Below are 21302 nucleotides of genomic sequence, written 5' to 3' on the forward strand. Positions count from 1 at the left end.
GAGGGGAGTCGCTGAGGCACGGCCTGGGTGGCTTTGTTTGGATCTCCATGGACATGAGATTGGCTCTCTGGAGAAATGGCTGGCAAAACATTGATTCACCTGGCCATGGTCTGGACTGTGTACACACACACACACACACACACACACACACACACACACACACACATGCACACACACACCTCCATGGACAGACAGACAGGCAGCTGCTAGCTTGGCGGGGAGGCTGATGATACATGAATGAATGAACACTCATTCCCAATCATGGAATAAAAACTGAAAAACACAAGTGCACACATTTACACAGAGAAGCTGTAAGCCATCAGTATGCAAACTACCTAATTATATGACTGAGTGACACTCTCACTGCACCCATCCATCCACTCCTTTGACTCACATACTCTCTCTCTCTCTCTCTCTCTCTCTCTCTCTCACACACACACACACACACACACACACACACACACACACACACACACACACACACACACACACGGGACAAAGAAAAATGTCAGCTTCAATACAATCTACTATGCAGTAACTCAAAACACAGACAGCAAACTGAAAACCTATTTACAATCCAAATCAATGGGATATCAGTGTCATTCACTTTGTCCATACAGCACGTAAAGCTTCATTAGCCCAGCGACACACTCATGGATTTTCCACAAAAATTGAGATATTGTGGGTGACTTGTCCAACAGGATTTGGACCAGGAAGAGAGAAAGCTGTGACAAAGTGAAAGGAGTTGGGAGACGCTTTTATGAAGATGGACACACTAAATCTGACATTACCTCTGGCAGCACATAAATATCATAATCCCTGGGACAGCAGTGACTTCCACCATAGAAATTCTAGACCATAGAGCACATAAAGACGTGTGGTGAAGGAGATGAATGTCTGTTTAGTGTGGGTTATGGTGTATATGTGGAAGGAGAGGAAAGGGGAAGACCCACAGGAACAGTTTACCACTGTGGGGTGATCTCTGCACCCCCACAGGCTCAAGATAAACTACATACAGCTGTGTTTAAAGGGGTTCACTGAGTTGATTCCAAGCACACAGGGAAGCAATGTGTAGGCACAAACATGTACACACAGCTTCAGCACAAAGAGAAGAGCTACTGAAATAGTGCCAGCTGGCAACTGGACACACACACACACACACACACACACACACACACACACACACACACACACACACACACACACACACACACACGCACACACGGACACGGACACACCTCCCTGCAGCCTGCTTGACTGCATTAAAAAGGCTTCATCAGAGCCATTCACCGTGCTTCCATAAGTCATCGTCTCATTTGCAAGACAAATGGAGAAGACAGGATAGTCAGTTGATTTTTAAAAGAGGCAAACACTAAACCAACATCCTCCTCTCCTCTTGAAAAGCCTGCCTTCCAAAATAAAACACCAGACTTATATGCAAACGTTAGAGTTTACTAATTCGTTTTTGTAATTTGAATAGGAGTATCTTTAAATATTTCCACCAGAGTTATGAGGTCAACATCCTGCAGATAATTTCTAGAGAAAATAAAGTTATGCATCAATGTTGAATTTTAATTTTGAAATGAAACGGAGAAAATAATTTAAACGCTTAAAAAAAGAAGATTCTTACTGTCATTTTAAAACAACGTTTTATTATTTTAAAATCCAGAACACGTAGCTGCATCTAAAAACTTAGGGTCTGATCTCACAAACTGATGCTAAAAATACATATTAATTGTTTTTATTAAATGCATGCAACCAAAAGGTCCTCTTCAAAATGTATCCACCCAAGTATTCTTCCAGATATAGGGAAAAAACATGAGGTGTTTACTCTTTCAGTGTGTACTTGGATGTATTAATTTATGTTCATGCAGAACACAGATAGGACTCTACTCCTGTAATGAAAAAGAACCAGCGAGTCCTTTTATAATTTAATCCAGCCATGTTTGATCTAAACATGAGCCAGCAGACTTTAGGTCACACATTGCTGACCCTTCATGGAATAACTATTGTCACTGTAGATTGCAGCGCCATTGATTTGTTTTGCTTTGAAAGTTATCTGATAATTGAGAACTGCAGACTGTTGACTTAGCTCCTTGCTTTTATTGAATAATTAAATGAACCCATAGGTCTGTTGGTTCCTCCATACCTTTTATCCTTCAGATGACTCCCAGAGATGCCCTCAAAATCTAACACAAAGGCTAAGAGTGTAATAAATGAGTGCAGACCTGACCTACATTGAAATCAATGGTCGGTCAAAGAGTAGAATGATAGAGTTGATTTATAAATTGTTCTAGAAAGGGGTCGCTTTTTTCTTTGCTCAGGTGGTGACATTGGATGGATTTCCATATCATTAAAATAAAAATAAATAAATAAATAAATAAATAAATAAATAAATAAATAAATCGATTTGATCATGTGCTTGTATTGATTTTTCTGCCTCCTAAGCTTGTCAGCAAACCTCTCTTCCGGTCTCAGCAAAAAGTTTATTGCTAATAACTTTTTTCTCCGTCGAATGCTTTGAAACCCAATCCACCTTTAAATAATAATAAAAAAGGCCCAAATAGCTAATTATAATGAAACGATCATTTACTTTCGCCCAGATTTCAAAGTTTGTCATTTAAGCTTAATTACACAAACTAGTTGTCTGGCACGTCCGGGTGCTGCAGGGAGCTGAAAAAAGACGCACGCGGAAACACACAGGTGTCCTTAATTAGGTGGTTTCCCGTTTATTTACCAGCATTAAGCTGCAAAAGTATCGAATACAGAACATTTGAGTTTATCTACGTTCAAAAATGGATTTGAAGGAGAAAAGTAATTTCGTTGTGGCTTATTTTTGGACGGCGTTCGAGCCTCGAACTTCGAGGTAAGGAAGTTATGTTTATTGTTTAAAGCTACATAGGCTAGCTAAGTTAGCTTTATGAACAGTTCTGTCGTGATTATTTGAGAAGACACTGCGTCACAGTCATTTTTGTAGAAAAATACAGTTTATTATTATTAGTGATAATAATAATAATAATAATAATAATAATAATAATAATAATGATTATTAAAGTAATTTAACAAAGAAAATAATGATAATGCTAACAATAATAATAATAGTAATAAATAATGATAATATTAATTATTTTATCATGCAGTTGGTCTGCAGTGCACAGCAATGGCTAAAGGTTTTGACAATCACACAAATATAAATTTTCACAAGCAATTATTTTCTCTTTTTATGACAAAAGCTTCAGAATGTTCTCAAAAGTGATCAAATGAAGTGCAATTAGCTACGAAGTCACTTTCTTAACATGAAATTGAACTTGAAAACAAAAGTCATGATAGCAGAAACGCATAATGTTCCAATTGTGGACATTTCCATTCGTCCTAAATCAGATTTAAATAAGCTACAGGTTTGAATCATAATGGAAAACGTTAATGTTAATGGTACATTTAGCCCATTTTACTGACTTTTCTTCATTTAATTTATAATGAAGGTTCCAGGGTACCTGGATCATCACCAAAAGGATATGAGTTTTGGAGGCTGCATTTGTGTTAAAAGGGCAGCAAAGAAACCTCTTTGCTCCAAAAACTTTGGGAGATAAATATTCTGCCAACGTTCAGGTTTTGGATTGCTGCATGAGGGGAGAGATTTTACTTTCCCCAAATGCTGTTTTTGAGATTTTTTGGGGGCATGCCATTAAAGGATTTTTCAAAATGGAAAAGGTGAGCTATGATCAGTCCTGTGATACATCAACAGTAAAGCATCCTGAGACGATGCACATATGGGTGCTTCTCAGCTAAGAGGGTGCTCAATGTAAGCCATAGGATTTTAAATTGTCAGATAATTTTACACACTTGGCGATAAAAAAATAAAAAATCACAGATGATAAACCCATTTTCGCCCTATACAGTGTTTGGTATGCAGCAATATAGCAAAAAACTACACACAAACCAATTTTACACGTAAACTTCCCCCAGTCAGATGGGAATTATTATGAGATCAAATGTGATTTAGGGGCAAACAAACATGATGGACGGGGAGCAGGCATCATGCGTCTGTCACCTTGCCCTATACATTCAACATCCAGCATGCTCGTTCGTCCTCATAAACGGGGCGACGGTGGCACAGGAGTTAAGTGCTCACCTCGTAATCAAAAGATTGCAGGTTCGAGCCCTGCTCAGTCTGTCGCTGTCGTGGTGTCCTTGGGCAAGACACTTAACCCACCTTTCCTGCTGGTGGTGGTCAGAGGGACCGGTGGCCCCTGTGTAAGGCAGACTCGCCTCTGTCAGTGTGCCCCAGGGCAGCTGTGGCTAATGTAGTTTGTGAATGGGTGACTGATTGTGTTGTAAAGTGCCTTGGGGGTTCCAGGACTGTATAAGGTGCTACATCAAATACAGGCCATTTATACCAAAAATCAGAATCCAACATGTTTAGTTTTCCAGATTGATTGGGGCAATCCCAACATGCCTCTAAGCAGATTAGAGCACTCTTATTTAACACACCACACATGGCAGAAAAAATCTGATGAGATTATCTTTTAGGACCATTAGAGTAATTGATCAATTATTTAATATTGTTGGAAGGGGAGAATTGGGTCAAAAATTGGCATGATTATTGTGGATTGTGCCTTATTTTCTTCAGAAAACTGCCATGAATAAAGAATGGCACCTAAACATCCACCAAGAGGAACTCCTCTCTATCATCCAACAACAGTTCTGGGATGGTTTTTCCAGCACAGTGGAGCTATGAACCATAATGGTCAAGTCATATTTAGGTGGCGTAAGGAATCAATCCAAAAATATCCTCAGACAAAAATCTAATCTAGACCTTGTTACATAGGACAAAAAACCTCTCAGATTTGAGAGTGGGCTGCCTTTAGTCAGGAAGTTAACGGCATGCCAAAGTGAAGTGCAGGGGTGTTCACTGACGTTGCAAATGTTGGTCCTTTGTATAAACTTCATACAATAGTCAATAAAGGCATGTAAAACATCTTAAATAGTTTTGTAATTCAGTAACCGTATACACATTTGACAAAAATGAAAAAAAAATTTAAATAAAAAATAAATCCAGAAGGCAAACTGGAGACCAAGATCTCATCCCCCAAAATCCAAATAGCAACATTTTAATTCCTGCTCCTCTGTTTTAACTGGAAGTCTCTAGTTGTGAATGGCTTCCTGTGTTTATGTATTTGGCAGAAATTTTTGTCTTCAATTACGTAAAGAGAGAATTTTATATTTTAATGTTAAGACAGTCTAATTGTCCTAAAAATATTAATGATGCACCAATCTGTGATTTGAAATGGCATTGATGCACTGCAGGAACTGTGAGGCACCTTCGTTTGCATGTGACAGTCAGTAAAGTTTATTTGGCCTGTAGGTGGGGCTCTGATGCAGTGTTTCAAAGCAAAGGGTCCTCTGTCCTTGGTGGCTGCGAGTGCGAGGAGGGGAGAGTGAGGAAACGAGGAGGGACAGAGGGAGAGGATGGTGCAGCAGGCTCGATACTTCTCTGAAACTACATGGATATTGAATAAAACGGTCAAAGGGCGGTCACTGGAATTAATTTCATGAAGCTCCCTCCTTCAAAAACCCTCAACACAATCATTTCACTGGCAGGAAAAAACTTGAGATTTCTCTGCAGATATGAAATATTTAGTCAGTGTTGATGGAGATTAGTTTAAAACGGGCTTAATATGGAGATAAGAGCATGTTTGGTGGAAAATGCGTCTTTTATTCCTGCTCCACCACACAGCATTTTTGTTGAATACGTAATTACACAATTAGGCTTTCAGAATACTATTAATTGCTTAAAATGCACGGAGGAAGGGAGGGAGGGGGTGTTTTCCTGAGGCACGTTAGGAGATCATCAAAGAAAAAAGCACTGCAGATTCTAATCCCTTCCATCTATGCAAGGGTCGTAATTATGTTGCAGTGGTGCCTGATCTCTGTCTTTAAATGATCCTGCGATTAGGTAGTCAAATCCGATGATCTGATCATTTTACTCCGCATTGTATCGCATCTGTGGAAATTCCGTTTGGCATTGCCAAATCCCATTTTCATCGGGATGAATGCATTACATAAATCTTCTCCTGGCTCCAGGATCTATGTAAACCCATTCCAGGAAAGATTGTGTTTATTTAATCCCACCTTCTGTCACTTCTTATTTGATCAGGTGATACCTGTCAGATAGTGTAACTTCTTGGTTTTTCTGTCACACAAGTGGAGCAGTTCCACGTCGCCTGTGGAAATAAACGCGAACATTTAGCCCTAAAGCGTTTTAGGTGCGTTTATTGATGCGCCATGCGTCTTAATTCGGTGAGCTGAATTGAAGACGCAAACCACCCCTCCCTCCGACCCGACAGGCTGCCACATGCAGTCGTCTTCCAGCGGGTGAAGCTCCATCTAACCTCCCGGCCAGACCAGAAGATCCGCGGCAGAGCGTGCCCCTCTTCGCGTCGGTGCGTCCCTCCCTCCCTCCCTCTGCCTTGCACTCCGCTGCTGCAGCCTCAGCACCTCAGTTGGGCAGGAGCACCGCACCGAGTCACACCTACACACACACGCTCCACGCACACACGCACGCGCATCTACGCACACAGACGCAGCCTCCTGCGGTATCCCATACGGTGCAGCGGCTTTTCCAAAGGCATACCAAGTGAGTCCTCGCCGGGATATGGGAGGTGCGGCTCCCTGGTGTCAGAGCACTCAGAGCGGTTCAGAAGAGTCCTGCTGATCGGGAATGCTGCAGGAAGTCTGCTATTTCTTTTCCCAGAGCAGGAATTGCCCTATAACGGCACCTCTGCCGGGGATTTAAAGTGGACGAGCCGTGGGATCAGGATATATCGTTATTCTGAACATTTATCGTTCTGGAGGGAGAGAGTGGAAGGAGTTGGGATTGCTGTGAACGTGCCTCTCCGCAGTGCCGATGCGGCTGCCTCTGATAACTGCATAGATTCCAGGTAAGGACAGACTGGGAAAGGTGTTCATTCCGCCCATCGCTGCGGTCAGAGCGCTGTATGTCTGTAACGCCAGATTTGGGTTGCTGGTTTGTAGCTGCGCCAGGCAGGTGACAAGAGGTGTGTTGCACCTGTTCTAACTGCGCCATGCCCGCGTTTCTCCGGCCACCCTGCAGGTTTTACCACGGTTATTTTTTTTAAATCTCGGTCTGTAATTTAACTTTCTACTGAAAGAAGTGCAAAAAATATTTAATGACCTGCAATTTTGCTCAGCTCGGGACCTTAGGTCGACTGGATCCCATCAATTTTGCGCTGCATGTGCCCTTCACCCAGAGCAGAAGAGCTGCAAACCTGCATGCTTCAGTGTAGAGGAACAGAAATCTGTCCAGAGTCATGTTTGCAAGGTAACAAGAGTAGTGCGTGTTTCCTTTAAATTTCAGACATGAAGTCTTTGGTTGTGTCAAGTAAAGTAATGAAGGCTTTGGAGATGTCTGCTGTGGGAATATGGTGCATCTTTACAAAGTTTTGAAACCATCAGAGCCAATTTGGAGGAGTTTCTGCTACAGTCTCCATTTACAGATTTTGTCCAACATGAAACTTTTTAATTTTGAGGCATAAGAACTTCTGTAGACGGAAGCAATTCATTATGTGTTCTTGTATTTTTACTTCATAATTTAATTTTAATTACCGGTAATGGTTTTGGTGTCTGTTATAAAATATCCCAAATGCCATGTTTTTCATAGATTTTGAAATATCCAGAAAACCTTTTTACTCCTGTTTTTTTTTTTTCTTTTTTTTTTTGCTTCCCAGTTTGTCGGGACCTAATGGTTCTTATCCAAGCATTTCTTCCAGTGGCTCAAGGGTTTCCCTCAGACGGTGGCTGATTGCAGGGATAGATGGGAACACTGAAGTCTCTCCTTTATGAACAAACTTCTATTGTTTAAATCATGTGAAGTGTACGATTTTTGACTGTTGGCAAATTCATTAACATTAAAAACAACTCTGTGGTGGACTTTAAAAGCAGGTGTTTAGAATGAAATAGATGTTTAGATCATGATTTACAGACTCAAGTCTGAATTGTTATTTGAAGTATATCTTTTCTCAGTATAAGTGCATGTTTAGAAGGTCAATCATTTTCTGGCTTTTCTTCTCATCTGGTCTTGTGTGAAGGGTTGTTGGGCGAAAACATCACAGTGGAGGGTGCACCAGCCTTGTGTGAATTATAGGTCTTTGACTCCAAATGTGGGGTTTAATACCCCTAACTACCCCCCTTTTTTGGCACCCTCCTTCCTCTCCTCCCTTCATCCCATCATCATTTTCACCTCATGCACAGAAAGCAGCAGCTGCTGCCGCTGCCTAAATGCAAACTGCAGATCCCACTACGGCAGTCACTGAGCACCTTGAGCCCCTCTGCCGCTTCTCCCTCCTCCTATCCACCTGCCCTGCACACTTAATGCACCAATTCAGTGTTGCTCCTCTAGTTTCTGCTAACTTTTTGAGATAGTTTCATTGCTGCTTCACAAAGATTTTGCTATAAAAGTTTTTCCAAGACCTGCTCGTAGATGAAGGAACTAGAACTCCACAAGGGGCAGTGTGGTTTACTGACCGCTTCACTGTTGGGCTGAAGTCATTTATGATGCTGCTGGATTTACTAGAAGTAAAATATATGCAACACCAGTCTTCTGACTGGCCATGTTTGCTCTTCTTTTACCTGGTCATGAGTTCCTATCCTTTTATAACCATGACTTAAGGCTGTCTGCTTCACTCCAGACAGGCGGTTGTGTTTTCTTTTACAAATTCCTAAATGTTCGGATTGCCTCCTTCTCCTTAAACCGTGGGTGTTCTGCTGCTACTGCCAAGATCTTTAGAGAAAATTATTTAGTCCCTAACCAGTCTGATAATTTCATCTCATCCACGTTTTGCCTCTTTGTCTTTTCACCAACCGCCTTCTCAGGCACTATGAGCCCTTGTTGCTACTCATTTTCCCTTCCTTCTCCCTGCCTGCTGTCCATCACGGTCTACCTATAGGAATTAGAACGGCAGGCTTTATCGGCATGTAAGCACCTCACGTTGACATACAACCCCTCGCCTGTCGGCCAGTGTTGCGGCTACACCGCTGGAGTTTGGACCTGCAGAGCGGGGTCTTGTCAATATTATGACTTGCTAATGGATAAACTCCCACTTTAACCTTGGCAGCGAAGACATTCACTGCATTTTAGGGGCGGTGCCCTCATCAGAATAAGTACCACCGAGTATCTTTGCAATGTGTTCGTGTCAAGAGGGAAACCATGAATGAATATGAATGGGAAACCTTAGACAGATTCTCCATAGTGATAGAAACACCCAGTGGCTGTGTAGACAAGAGCCAGCGGAAGTGTGTTTGTGTGTCAGTGTGTGGGTGTGAATGATACATCTGTGAATGGCTGGCAAGGCCCTGTATGAATACTCTGGTCACAGAGACGTATCGTCATGTCAGACTGAATGATGCGTCTGTGAATTAGACCTGAATGGAGCCCTCTGTTTGTTCTCATCCTCCGCCCTGAGTCACTTGTACACATTTACACCCCTCTGGGCTGTGACGGGACCACCAGACACAGGCCACCGTCCAAATCACTCCCTCCGCGCTAACGCCATGCAACACCACTCAGGAGATTGCAATGTGCGTTTCTGCTTCTCCAACCGTTCTTCCTGCTGTGATGTTTTGCATATTTTGGAGCAGCGTGACAAAATGACCACAGAGAACCTGGAAGGGAAATTTAAGTGCTGCAAATTTTCTTTTCCCGGTTTCAGCTTTATAAAAGGATTAGTCACCAAAATGCTGTGGAATTCTCAGCCAGGAGAGACTATTTGTTGTTTGCAGCTCTTGTTACGTCCAACTTCTGTCACTTTAACCTTGGTGTTTGTGTACATTTGCAATGCAAGTGAGATAATGTTTGACTTGACTCCTAAAGAGATGGTATCTCTGACGAATGGCTGGATGGCTTTAATCTAAATTCAAATTATAGGCAGGGAATTGTATGCTGTATTAACAGAATAATTACAAACAAGTATGCAATTAACCCTCTTGCAATGCACCACAGAGCTGCATGCTGATGTTTGCCCCAGCAATGATAGCAAAAATCTGAAGTGAGCATCTCCAAACAATAGGCTTTGTGAATTCTGAGGCGAGAAATCAGTACATGTCACAGCCTCTGATTTAATGAGAACCTTTCACTCGGAATAGTTAAGTCAGCTTTAAATCTGCAGAGACGATTTATTAGAATATATGTGCTTTTCAGAACTTCTGCCTTCATCTAAGCTAGAGACATGTTAAGCTGTCATGTCTTCATACGGGGGTCCAACGCATGCACCATGTTACTATCAGAGTGGCACTGCTTTCCTCTCCTCCCTCCAGCTTTCTGTTGTGCTTTTCTTTCATCTCATTGCTCACTTCTTCTCTTTCTTACGGTTTATGCTTCCAGCACTCTCCTCCCATATCTTTCTGCCTCACTCTAAGCTGCCAAGCACACAACTTTATCTAAGTGTGTGTGTGTGTGTGTGTGTTTGTAGAAGCCCAAAAATCCAGACTGTGGTGACATTGGGATGACCTATTGAAGATATAAACACAGAAAGGGATGTCAGAGATGGAAAGCAGGGAGATGTGGAGAAGGCGCAAGCATATCAGCGGGTTTGCCAGACTGCTACTTTTGATAAGACCGTATTAAACGTCCCTCCCAGGTCCCCGTGATTCATACGGAGCAGCGAGTCTGATATATAAACACTTCTCTTTGATGCAGCGGCAGCTGACGTGCTGTGGCACATTGGCTCGTATGCTTGTGTGTGCCAAGCCAAGCATGACAAGCAGTAAATTAGTTTTGTTTCAAATGCATGAAATGACGAGAAAATTGCAGACGGTCTTAGGGCATTTTATTATTATTTTTTCTCAGATTTGCCTCTTCGCTGACATCCCGAGTCCACGCAAGGATTAGGAGCCTAATTTTGTTTATTCTGCTGCTGTAACACATGCACCAGAGAAAATAACAGCACTCAGTTATATGCAAAATTCTGACTCAAAGGGCTTCCACTTCAACGCAGAGGAATTAAGTGTGTTTTTAAGTGAGCCTGCAGGAGCACATTTAGATTTTGTGCTCCTTTTAACATGCAGATGTTTTTGCTACGCATACAATTGTGCTGTTTAACCTCATGAGCATTGGAGCTTGAAGAGCTGTCCTCATGCCAGCAGAGGCTGTTGGTCATGTGTTTGCTCATAAAACGTACCTGGATCTCACGCCTCAACTCTACTTGAACTTTATTACTTGCAAAAGTGGAGGATTGACCTTAATAAGCGCCTTTCCTTAGAAAAAAAACTGAACTTGTTTCATCTTGAAAAGAGAATCAATGCTCACCGTGCCAGGTGCTGAAAGAGGTCAGCGGCTTCCATTTGGTTGAGCTTTCAAAACATCATTTCAGAGTGGATGTGCAAACAAAATCAGCATCACGCGTGGGTTTTTGCATGCGACAGGCTTTTAGGGGCTGCAAGTTTTACAATGAAAAACAAGCTGTGAAATGGCCATGCAAACCAGCGTGCAGTTATTTCAATTTACACGCCATTAAGGTGTATTATTACTATTATTGACTTTGTTTTCAGACTTGTGTTGGAGTGGAGTCCTGAAATATATAATAGAAATATTATTGCTCTATTTATACAGATCTCATAGCAGGAGGGCTTCTGGGTTTTCTTAGAGGCTAGAACGTTATTGTGTCACACCGTTTTTGTCATTTTCATGCTGTGACACTTTCAGTCTGCTCTGTCAGTGTTGTTGAGGAGCATCAGTATGCAGCGTTACCACAGTAATACTGGAACAGCGCAGGTTCATGCAGACCCCCTGGTGCTTTCTAGCCAGAAGGAGGTGAATGGAGGGCGGATCTACGATGCTGTAATACCCTTGCTGCTATCACTCCACCGTTTCCTGTCTCCACCCTCCCCTAAGGATAAATCATAGCCTAGCAGCATAATGTTATAGATGTTACAGAGAGAATTAACAGGGCTTACACTGGGTTTTTGTGTTATTCTTCTCCCTGTGTGGAACTCTCCCTGGAGTCTGGGATTTTGCCTTTCTTCAGTGTATATTTTTTCTTCTGTTGATAGGATTTGGAATGGCTTATGTCTGTGTAAAAGGCAGTGATTGACTCGCAGCCAAAGCAAACTCTCACCCAACGGGAACACAGAAATGTCTGCTTACTTGGAATAAAACCTTTCACTGGTGTTATCTTGCTGGACGTTGATCAGTGTCGTATTGATCGCTGGGTGTGAACTTTCTATAAAAGCATGTATGCAAGTATGAATGACTCCAACTTTAACAGTCCTGGGTTAGTTTGCCTTAAAAAACAACCCTCAAAAATAAAAATAAAACCCACTTTAAAATAAATGCATTTAATGTTATGGATAATTTCATAGAAATCTTGAAGATGCAAATCTCCTAAAACCTTAAACTAAAACCAGTACCAAATGAAATCATCATGCAAATAATAGATATTATTGGCTGATAAAGGCATGAATGTAATATCCTAAATTATTGGTATCGGTTTTCACTCTTTTAATGACACGTTTTCATACCAGGCATATTACACATCACCCTCTTCATCTACGTCTCCTCAAATTCAGAACATCCAAAAACAAGAGATGAGCTAGTTTCTGAGAGATTTTGGTTTGTTTGGCATGACAAGCCCAAATTAAGCAGTTGTCATGTTTTGCACAATGTTTAAGGGTGTTGCATGTATTGGTATTGGTTTATATTGGTATCAGCCATTAAGATTCAGACTAAATCAGTATTTTGGAGATCTGCAAAAACGCCAGTATAGAACATTCCAATAATATTTGTAATATTATTAAAGAAGCCTTCCCAAGTTTTGTTTAATTTTATTAAAAACTACCGATCAGTTAATATTTAGTATTAAGATGATTTTTAGAACATCTGAGATTGTTTCAGTGATTTACTACATTCATATAAATCACCGAGATGCTGTGCGATTATCGCAACTCCATTCTCCAGACGAGGGTAAAACACTGTGTTGCGTCCAGCTCTTCCCTTTTCAACTTGTGCTTCACCAAACACCCATCCTCCTTTAGAGCCTAAACTCCCTCCCTCCAACCACCTTTCTTTTGCTCCATCTGTTCTGCATGGTCATGGCAGTTGTTCCAGCTAAGCTGTGACTCGGCTTTTTTCTGCGCCCGCTGGCAATGTTTGAAACCAGATATGCAGTGGGTGTCTTGGACAGTGTTAGTCGGCGTTTAGAAGGGGTTTCTTCATGTTTCTTAAAGTATAAAATGGCCATGACTCACCATGAATGTGTGTGTGTGTGTGCGTGTGTGTGTGTGTGTGTGTGTGTGTGTGTGTGTGTGTGTGTGTAAAATGCTGCATAACAGTTTTTCATTCCTTTGCTTGCTGTTTTGATTGATTTCTAGAAAGCCATTCTAATGTGTTTATGCCAAAGGCTTAAGGATGGATGAAAGAGAAGAAAGGTGAGCAGTAGGGTGGGAGCGCCGTAATGAATGTAAACTCACTTCTTAGTGGTCACATGTGACTCCGCTGCACATTATTATATAATTTTGGTTTGGTAATGAACTTTACAGCTTTTTTCCCAGAGTGTAGAAGGTGTAACTTCCTTACTGAGAGCCGCATTTATGCAGTTTCTTTATTACAGTTGTCTTACTGACATGTGTTGTTGTTCACCTGCTTTCGAAAGTTATAAACGACTGTTTGGTATTGTTTCATTCAGGGCCAGTAGCTATGTGCTGACTTTGTCTAATTGACTTTGTTAGTTCTGGAAACGGGCTGACTCAGCAGAACAGCTTCACCTCTGCACTAAAATCCTGAGCTCACCCAGTCGTCTTTTCTGGAAGTTCAAAAACAGCTTCTGTTTGGTTGAACTTTACCCAGTGTCCACATGTTGGTATTTAAAGGGAGACTTTGCATTTCAGATTTTCACAAATGTGAAAAAAGTGAAGCTGCGTAAACACGTTTTCTGTATCAGCCTTTAGAACATAAAGCTTTTTAATTGTTTCTGCAGTGGACAGCTGTTTGAGTAGAGAGCCGAGGTGAAAAGGTTTCTCTCGCTTCTATCATGTAAAGAATAAAACTGGCTGAGGTCGTTGCTGCTTCCTGTTCTGGTAAACAAAGATCTACAATGACGTACTAACGTTTTCACCATCACATGGGATCACATGAGTTGGGTGAATGAAGGAATGAGATCCCAGATTCAAGTGAGCATCTTTTGCTGGGGGACTGGTTTTTGAGCTCTGGGAAGAGACCCAAGGGTAAATCCAGGAACGTCCAAACTCTCAAGCCTAGAAATTTCTTGGTATTTCATAGGAGTTGAAAAGTGTCCCACATGGGGAACGTCTGGGCTGCCGTCCTTGACCGTGTGATGGCTCCTGATTTTTGGACTGGAGTCAGCTGCTGACTGGAAACACCTGGGCCCAGTATTCCCAGTCTATTTCAACCTGGCTGCCCTGTGCAGTCCTGGCTCTCCCCATTGCAGCATCCCAAGTCCTGGTTTAGTTTGGCTCAGGTGAAGTTCTTGTTTTTGTTTTATTTTTATTTTTTCCACACCAAACAACATTTCCGTAAGCATCCCTACATCCCCGATTTACTGATTCTCACATGCCACTTCATTATTTACTTGTTGCTTAAATTTAGGTTAACTACATAAAAAATTGTTTGTCTTTTCTTTTTTGCCTCTAGAGTGTGGTTATGACAGCAGTTGTTTATCTGCAGAAGATGAGAAACACTTTGTTTCTTTTCACATATCCCAGAAACTCAGTTTCTGTCTAAATAATGTAAATGTGCACAACTGGACACTCTTCTTGTGGATGAAAAACTATAATCGTGTGTCATTGACTCATTAATTAAATATCAACGTAGTCAAACATTTTCATTGCCTGCCCAGAGGGGGCTGTGTGCTATAATTATGGATAATTATTGGAAATTACTGACAATTATTACAAATTCTGACTTGATGCCAGTGTTGTTTTTGTAGTTAGGGGTGTTTTAGACAGAAAAAGCCACACAAAGATGGTGAATACCTTCATGCATGTGTGAACAGAACACATTTGCAGAAATGTTTTCAATCACATATTTAGTTTTTGGAGGAGCTTAAATATCAAGTTATTTAATCATCATCTTTTCCTGTGATAATAAATTTCTTGTTTCTGCGTTGACCTTTTATGGAAATTGCACATCCACTTCTGTGCTTCTGCTCATTTATCAGTTTCCTCTAGTAGTGGTTGTAAAGCACCGTTTTCAGAATGTGTTTAAAACTGGAATATCTGCAGCTGGCGGGGCTTTTTTGACACATCCTGTCAAACCGCTCCTTTTTCACCACTCTGAGACCATTACAGTAGGTTGTAGGTCTCTGCAGGTGTAGACATTTTGTCTTCACCAAATGTCCTACATTCTCCATCCATCCCGCATGGATTATATCGAGGTAATTTGCCCTGGATAGACGTTGGAGCAGGTAGACGAAGCCTGACGTGATTTTTTTTCCGTTTTTTTCCCCCAATCATGGAGTCTTTGAAGGTAGCAAGCACAAAGTTGGTACCAGAAGCTTTAAAGATGCACACACATGCTCATGTATCATTTACCTTTGTGACAGTTTCTGTCTACAGTGTAACATTTAACATTTGAGTGTTATTTTTGTGGGATAATTGGAGACAGAGTTAAATCTGCAACATTAAATAATAATAAAATCACAGCAGGTCAAGCAGCTTTTCTTCATCCAGCTGTGCGTCGTAAACCAAAGCTGGGATCTTAAAGTCTTCTATGGATTATAAGGAAGAGCTGTAATCCACGTGCACTGATGAAGCTCACAGATGTGCACGGTGATCCTCTTTGGTGTGTGTGTGTGTGTGTGTGAGTTAGGTTGGTGTATGATGGAATGGGGCAGGAGACACAAAAGAATAGATTAAAATGACAGAATTTGTCCAGCAGCTTATTCCTTGTCCTAATTTAGTCTTCAGCAACACTTCACCACCTTTTTGGTTTGATTTGCAGGATGTTGACCAGTCATCTGTTAAGATGTATAAATAAATTAACTGGAAAATAAGAAAATGTTTGAATAACCGATCATTCAAGTGCTGGTTTCAGGACCACCAGGAGAAAAAAAAACTTCAAATTTATCAAACTTTAATGTCTAAGAAGTTAATCAGGTCAAGTCAGATTAGACTCTATTTAAATACAGAGCAAGACAAACGGTGGTTACCGATTGGTAACTGAAAACAGAAATGACTGTTTTAAGACCTTTCAGCTTGAGCGAGTCTGGTCCTGTTTAACTATTTTTTAGGAAACCTGATTTAGCCTGTGGTGCCTTAAGTAGCAGGATGTTGTAACACCGTTGCTCCCCCGCCTTACAAGCTGCAACTAGTTTAGAATAGATAAATTATCATTTATCATTATAGGATCATCGTTCTGCAAGGTTTCACCACTGTTGCTGTGCTGTGTTACAAGCATTTGTGTCCATTTAGTTTAATTACTGCGATCACATTTTAATGATGTTTCAAGTCTGAATGTGGTTCTTGAGCTTGTCTGAATCCGCCCCATAGCTTCTCCGCACCTTCCTCCTTTAGCTTTGTCAGCCTGCCAACATCATCACCGCAGGACGTTTGACATGTTTTTACAAGAAACGTTAGTGTTTTTCTACAAATCTGAGTGTGAGTTTTGTGTCTGGAACTGATTTTGTTTGATTAAACACAGGAATCTTAACTAACTCTGCTTTTCCCCAGCTAGATCTCCTCTGTCTGACTTTGCACTAATTCTGTTTTAATAATAACTATTTATATGGTGCTGTTAAACAAAGCACTGCACAATAAGGAATATGATAAATGATAAATGACCCGCACTTGTTTAGCGCCTCTCAGAGTAAGGACTCCAAAGCACTTTACACTACAGTGTATCATTCATCCATTCACACACATTCACACACTGATGGTGATGAGCTACGATGTAGCCACAGCTGCCTTGGGGCGCACTGACAGAGGTGAATAACAAGCATAAAAGAGAAAACAATATTAACAATTTAAAATACCATATGTATTTTCTCTTTTCCACACTTAATTGACAGAGTTTGAACCATTATTGATTGTTTATTCATCAGTTTTAGTAGAAGCTTGCAAATCCCAGACTTGGATTGTGTTTTATTTTTTAATCTACAAGCTAACTAGATACAGTACCTTGTAGCTCAGTGTTTTAGCAGTTGACACTCATGTCAAAGTTTAATGTCCATCTTATTTATTTGTTAGAGGGGGCCCCTGGAAGTTGAAATCTTTTACATCCTGTCACTCAAGCCTAAGTTTAGTATTTTTCATTTATTCTGGCCAATGTAGCGTTAGACATTTAGTGTTTTAAAGAGACAATGTGTAGTTTTTGCCATTAATCTCTGGAAATATCAACATGTTGTTGAAAATGAATGAAATGGTGCCCAGTTGTTGAGGCTTTGTAACCATAAAAATCAGGCGTAGAAAACATGAGCAGGTCTAAGTCTCTGGGTGATGCCATGTTTCCTTCCATGTGAGCCCGTGAGAATAAAATGCATTTGCTGATTTGTAACAAAAGGTTAGAAAAAATGTTACCATCCATAAACTTTGTTGTTTTACACCTTTCACTCGTTGCTAGTGATGAAAGGGAATGTTTTGCCATTTTGCTGGAGGTTACTCTCCCAAGGATTCTTGACCCTAATGGCTATCCGTTGTTAAGGTCTCACACGAACACAAAAATACCTCTTAAAGTGATTTAGGTATGTACTGCCCCCATCACCAGGAAAAATACACGTCGTCATTTTAAAGCTGTGAACCTACACTTGGTGGCCTGCGGGCCACATCCGGCCCGCCAGACCTTTCCTCCTGGCCCCCCAACCCCGTGGGTCCTAATGTTCCTCAATTGGGGGACCTTGAAGTTTAACAGTAAAACTCATGTCCCAAATATCAGTAATTGTTTATGTTTTCCAGGCACAACTACAATCAAAATAGTTTAGATGGAAATCAAAGCCATTTTAAATGCTAATAAATAAAGATCCAATAATTCCTAAACTTTATTTTGGAAGAGCATCTGGCCCTCACCATTTCTGCTGGAAAAAATTGCGGCCCTTGAGCAAATTTAGTTGAGGACCTCTGCTTTAATGTCTGTTATGTGGACATATTCCTCTTGCTCAAAACTATTGACATTCCTTCCACTTCATTAGCTGTTTACTGTGATTGGATCTATAAAGTGTGTCTGGTGAAAAACGAAGGTATGCGAGTCCTGATTTATGACCAGTAACGATGACACATCCTTATGATTGCTGAATGAGAAAGGCAGTGAAAAACAGAAATATGTTTAAAAAAAGTGCTAAAAGAAACTTCAAGGATTTCACTTATTCTAAAAATCAATCCTCTCAAGACACATTAGAATTGGACCAAATCAAACATGAACGTTTTGGGACATGTGGATTTTCCAGTCAGGAGCTGATGGACGTAAACGCTGATTTGTGTTGGAGATTCTGCGTTCCTGTGTTCTCACCAGTAAAGGGAGTGAGGGAATTTAGTCAGAGGGGAAGAAGAAAAAGCATCAAAAGTTTAAAAATGAGTTCCATAGAAGCAGCTTCAGTATCAGACCGAACAATTTAGGAATTCTTAGCTTTGTTGATTGGAGCTGCAGAAAAATGTACCAGAATTTTAAGCACTTGTTCTTTCCATTGGGTCAACATCTTGTCTCTAAAAGTTTATGTACAGAGACAACAGTAGATCTCTGTAATGTCAAAGTAACATCATGCCGTGTTAACGGATTCTCAAAGATAATTTTCCCGATGGGATGTGTATAATCCGTCATCATTGCTCCTTGAGTGGCTTCTGAATCTCCATCAGGACTCAGTCATCATAATTAAATTGAGAGATTCATTAACTTCACCCTATAAATGGCTTCTCTGGTCACTGTTCTGTGTCAAATCCAGGATGCCCTCTCCTTCAGGTAGTCAGCAAGTCTAACCCAATCAGCAAGGTGCTGACGGCAATTCTTCAACAGTCCTAATGACTTTAGAGCCTTTAGATCTGCACTGATGATAACATCACCCATCATAAGCTGCATCCTCAGCTGTTGTGTGTGTGTGTGTGTGTGTGTGTGGTGTTCAGCAGCATGTAGTTCTGTCTAAAAGTGACACTGGAACTGAACCACATGCACATATATACAGAAAAGAACATTCTCATGGAGTTGGCATCTAAATGTGTTAAAGAAAAATGACTATTAGAACTCAAAGCTACTGAGGGAGATTTGTAAGTCTCAGATGTGAAAGAGGAAACGGGAACTAGTTGCAAAAATAAAAGGGACCGAGTTAGGAATGGAGACAGGCAGATGTCAGCTCTTTCTCTGAAATCCAGAGGGGTTTCTCAGTTGGATCTTTGCCAAGACCCTGACTTTGAAATGCTCTTTCTTGCTGTGGGAGAGTAAAAAGGAGAGGCATGCAGCCATAGCTAGAAAGCAAGAACATGTGTGTGACACCAATTTTCCCTTGACACACTTATGGTGGATCAGTGATTTAAAGCATCTGACAGTAAATCTTAAAGACTAGTTATTTTAAGGGATTTTCTCAACCTTCCGACATGGTCTTTGACTTTTTGATGATCGTAATTTGTCTCCAGGAGGCCAAAACTATCAACCACCACTTTCAGATGGAACTAAAACACCTTTCAGTCATATTTAAATGCTTATTTTTAAACACAAACTTGGCCATAACACTTATGTTTCTCACTGTTTGCACAATCTGCCTCAACACCGCTACAGTTGCCATGGCAAACCAGCCCAAGCCTGCCTTGTAAAGTGATATTTGTTTTTGCAGCGTTAAAAATACCATCTCCTCATTCTGTTTTAATTGTCTTGTTTCCATTCGAAATGCATGCTTTCATTGTGAATCAGTATTGTTAGTCTAGTCCAAATGCTTCAAATTAAACATCCATTAAAGGTTGGCCGACGGAGAAAGGCTGTACTGGTTTTTAATCTACTGCTTTCATTTAGTTTTCTGAACTGTGAACTGAAAAATCTGCCTGGTTTAAACTTGAAGACGAAACGACGAGAGATGATTTCCCTTGAAAGTTGCTAATTTAAAACTCGATATTTGCTTTAATAATTCATAAATAATCATCTGAAGCATCTCGATACTTGTAAACACTCTTGATTGCTACATGTATCAGTCTCCCAGTCAGCGCTCCTACATGCACATGACACATACCCAGTTGACAGAACAATCTCGAGGCTTTCACTGTAATATCAACAGCTCTGTGGTGGATTAGACCTCCTAACCCTGATCTTGACTTGGTATCTGGTGACAGTAATCCATGCTGCTAATCCACGTCTTGATGTAAACACCAAGGACAACCCGCCTTCTATCCTCTGTGTCCTCCTTTTTTGTTCTCCACTGCTGCTTTTCTGAGGAAAAGGGATGCACCATCTGCTCTGTGTGTCAGTAAGGGTTAGCTTAGGGTTGTAGACCTGCTGTCGCTTTAATTTCTTCCTACGTTTCCAACTTTTTTATGTTTGCATGGATAAAAATGAAGGAGCTACACAATTATTATCATAGACTGTAATTATGGCTTGCAGTGTTTTATAAATTGTCTCTATTGCTATTTGATTGTTTGAGTAGGGCTGTGGCAGCCCACAACAATAATGGTTTTAATTGTTGTGCGTGAATGAAAACAGTCATTGTGCTGCTTTCTAGTAACACTAGGTAAGGTTAAAGGAACGATGTGCTGAAAACCAAGGCGACCAACTGGACTCAGACCTGCTGAGTGGATGTAAATACAGTTATATGTACGGACTAATCACGCTTTTCCATTTTCCTTTTTTCTTATTTTAATTCAAATTTTTATCCAGAAATGAAATTTTTTAACCTAAACAGTCATTCACACATTCATAAAACACAATCTATTCCTGTATTTAGTTGAAGAAAGTCCTGGTCATGGTTAGCCACCGTTGTGTTGAGTGTGTGTCCTATACTGAGTGGCGTATTTATGAATGTGGCTAGTAGAGTGTTTGTGTGTGAATACATGCATGTCTGATGTTGCTTATGTAGGCAGTGTGCCGGGACACCGTTTTCCTCCCATCCCAGTGTGTGGCTGCAAAACATAGCGGGGCTTTTTCTTCTGATTAGTGCCAGAGCTCAGCAGGCGGGCAGCGTTGGAGTTTTGGTGGGGCAGGAGGGAGGTTGGGGCTACACTAAAATCAGTACATCTCTGTTTTCTTTCTTTGCATCAGTGTATATTTTTGTCCTTTTCTAGACGGCCTTGGATTTCTCTCACAGTCACAGTCTCTTAGTGAGCATCATGCCAAGTCCTATTACCAGTCAGCCAACTGCTGCTAGTCC

At 40.9% G+C, this 21302-nt stretch overlaps 1 protein-coding gene across 3 annotated transcripts in view; it reads left to right on the forward strand.

Annotated features, from left to right (window-relative positions):
• Positions 1-2719: 2719 nt before the first annotated feature.
• The window catches only part of plxna4 (plexin A4), a 252711-nt gene continuing 234128 nt past the window's right edge, over positions 2720-21302 (forward strand). The window contains exon 1 of one of the 3 annotated variants that reach the window (XM_070548887.1): positions 2720-2866. The gene's annotated coding sequence lies outside the window, so the exon portion shown is untranslated. Of the gene's footprint in view, positions 2867-6391; positions 6942-21302 lie in introns of those variants that run through there. The other 2 variants (XM_054739724.2, XM_070548883.1) reach the window with 2 other exon arrangements.

This window comes from Nothobranchius furzeri, chromosome 1 (assembly GCF_043380555.1).
Source record: "Nothobranchius furzeri strain GRZ-AD chromosome 1, NfurGRZ-RIMD1, whole genome shotgun sequence".
In the NCBI taxonomy this organism is placed as follows: domain Eukaryota; kingdom Metazoa; phylum Chordata; class Actinopteri; order Cyprinodontiformes; family Nothobranchiidae; genus Nothobranchius; species Nothobranchius furzeri.